This window comes from Chelonoidis abingdonii, chromosome 1 (assembly GCF_003597395.2).
Source record: "Chelonoidis abingdonii isolate Lonesome George chromosome 1, CheloAbing_2.0, whole genome shotgun sequence".
Lineage (NCBI taxonomy): Eukaryota > Metazoa > Chordata > Testudines > Testudinidae > Chelonoidis > Chelonoidis abingdonii.
The window spans coordinates 66,939,605-66,943,022 of record NC_133769.1 but is presented as its reverse complement, the minus strand read 5'-3'; positions in this window follow the sequence as shown (position 1 = coordinate 66,943,022).

Sequence of the window (3,418 nt, the reverse complement as noted above, 5' to 3'; positions counted from 1 at the left end):
TGAGTGTCACAATAGACGCATAGCACTTAGCAGCGACATTTAAGCATAGTGTGTGATCTAGCAAACCACTGAAGTGCACACATTGGGTGTTCCACAAATGCTAGATGAAAGGTGCAGAAGTGCACCAGTCCTTTTGCACACAATTTTGAAAATTTGGTCAAAAGCTCCCATCCCCAAACTCTGTAGAATCAGCTCTTTTTTCAATATTAGGAGTGCAAACTTGCATATTTTGGTACGATTCTTTGTCATTACAAGTATTTAAGACTAGCTCATTTTTCTCTGCAATGAGTTGAATTATTTCCTTTTTAGACCTTCCAGAATTAACTACACCATATCCAAATATTGGCTGCAGTCCACGTTTTAGATCATTTTCTATAATAGTCTTGTTGTTATAGAATGCTATATGTGTGTGAGAGAGAGAGACAGACAGACAGACAATTATTTGGAATGAGAAATCATAGTATCTTAATTCCATAAAGTGTTTTTTAAAAATAGTAAAATACAAGAGAGAAAACCCTGAGTAGTGAAACTATTGACTTTTAAGGTTTTAACTTGTGTTTGTGCTAGTTAATGCTTCTGATCGCAGCACATTGTGGTACTATATGTATACTAATAACACTGTTAACTCGTCTTTTCGTGATGTATAATTTTCAAACACAGATCAATTTAATGTTGCTTATTCAGAATTCCATGTTCTCTCCTTTTTGACTTAATCATTTAGAATGTATCTTTCTGATTTGACCCTCAGAATTTGTTGATTCATTGTGAGCTGACATAAGATGATGAAACAGAGGTGACAGTTGAAAATCCTTGTTCTTCATAAGAAACCAAAGACAGAGATCTGTATCCTGTCAAGACTTTTAGGACTTAGGCGAAAGCAGATACTTCAAGCCTGGGACTATTCATGTGAATAAGGTGAACAGGATTTGATGGGGGTATAAGACAAACTTTAACTGAAACAAGGTCAAAGAGTGAAATACATTTTGCCCATTTAGCACCATAATGTGCTGGTGAAGTTCAGGAGGACTGGATTGAGAATTGCCCTCCCATCCTCACCTGGGGAGAGGATGAAGCCAATAGATCTGTGCCCATGTCACCTTTTACCCAGCTCTTCCCCTCCCGCAACCCCCATCACTCTCCCAGCATGGAGGAGCTGTAGAAATCCCTTGTACTGGCCAATCCAGTTGTCACCCACCTTGTAGGGAGCTGATTCAGAGATAAAATGGTGCTGACAGCCCTATGTATACCCTTTGTGTTGGAGTGAATTTCACCCAAAGAGAACACATTCAGCTTCTGTAACTTCTTTTCAAGCTAAGACAAATTTCTGCTAAGGTCCATTAACAATACTTGTATTTTTAATCAGAATTCATTTTGTTCTGTGTTTTCTTTGGAATTAACAATATTACAGCTTACGTGAAATACAAACAAATGAGGGAACAATTTTTACCTCCATGTATGAATAGCATTTTGCAATTTGTCATTGTGATATATTTATCCTTTGAACTTTCAGTGAGCTCAGCTGAAAAAAATGCTTCTCTTCAGCACTTTACTGGAAAATATATTACACCATGGAAGTATATTACCATTTGAGTTTAGAAATTAGTTGCTAACTATATTTTTCTGCTCTGTTTTACAAATTTTGTAGTAAATTATTTGATGTGCAGTAGATGCTTACTAGATACTTCAGGAGGTGTTAGAAAGTCAGCATTCCTATTCAAATTAGTGTCTATTATGCGAACTTTCATTATGATTATTCTGGGTCTGTCTGCTAAGGCACTACAAATTAGTATAATACAGTTTCAATGAAACAAGGTGTCAACAATGTACACAGAGAGACAGATCCTCAGCTGGTGTCGATGGTCATTGTTTGGCTGCAGCAATGACTGTTTCTCAGCAGTTGAAGATCTGCCCTTGGATTTTTATCTACAGCTTCATGACTCAAATTCATAGTTTTATATGGCCATTGCACTTCTAACAACTGTATAGTCTAATAAAGTAGCATTGCTGGTGTTACTATTTTTAAATGATCTTTAAGAAAAATTTATGCTCACCCTAAATGGTCTACAGTGGTTGACCTTACAAATTTTCCAACTTTGATAACTAAATAGCTTTTCCTCCATATTCCTTACATAAGCAACTTAATTAGGAAGGCTGATCCAGTTGTCATGGCACTAGCCTTGGGCCTGAGAGACATGGATTCCGTTCCCTGCTCTGACACAAACTTCCTGTGTGACCTTGGGCAAGCCATTTAGTCTCTTTGCCTCCGTTTCCCCATCTATAAACTGGACATAATAATGCCTCCGTACGTAACCTCACATGGGTATTGTGAGAACAAGTACATTAAAAATTATGAGATAATCAGATATTAAGATAATGAGTGCCATAGTTCTCAAGAGAGAGAATAGTGTAAATACTGAGGTAAATTTGCTTAGTTATCTAAAGGCAAAGAAAAAATTTTGAAGTTTTTGAGTGAGACTGAAAGTAGTAAGAAGGGGTCAAATCTAGATTTTCAAAGTCCTAACTATCCTATCTGCAAATATTCATGTTTTTTATTATTTTTCTAAGGATATTACTAAGCATCCATGATATAATCACAAAAAAATGAAAACTCTCCAGGGCATGAGCTTAGCTGTATAATTAACATGGGTGGCTGAAAGAACAAAGTAAACCTGAAGCAAAACTTGTACCAAAACCACACCTAATTATATCTTGCTGCTTAAACCTGTCATAAATATCTGTGTTTGCTATACATCTGCCATTTAAGGTATGTATTATATGCAATGTTATATGTTATTTAGATTTAGAAATTTAAAAACACAGCATGACAAGCTGTGTTACTATATTCACACGTCTCAAGGGGCAGGGGTGTACATCCCAACATACTCCTCAGACTGCATTCTAATTCACCACTACAGAGTTACAAATCATTTACATGATTATCTTTTGTAAATAGTATACCTATTTCCTCTTGCTCATTCTGGTGTCCCTCTGGAGCAAATCCATTTAAGGCAATGGGGTTATACTAGTGAGAGGAGAATCGGGCTCAATACACAGATTTACATTTATTTGACCAAATCCTGAAGTCTTTACTCAGTGCACCATGCTCTCCTCTGCTCCCAGGAGCAAAGAGAACTGAAGCCTCTGGATCTGTCCAGGGAAGGCAGAAAAGAGGGGAGATCCAGCTCTGAGGCAAGTTTCCCTTTTTAGTTCACAGCCCCAGAGAAGCCCCTCTGTAGGATTCCATATCTGTGATTGGGGACGGCTGCAGATGGGGCAGAAGGCCTACCTTTTTAAGGTTCATCTACACAGCAAAACAAACAAACAAAAATATTACCTGGCAGTGTGTCTCAGAGCCCGGGTCATCTGCCTCAGTTTCTTAGCATTCACAATAGCAGTGTAGACATTGGGGCTTGTGCTG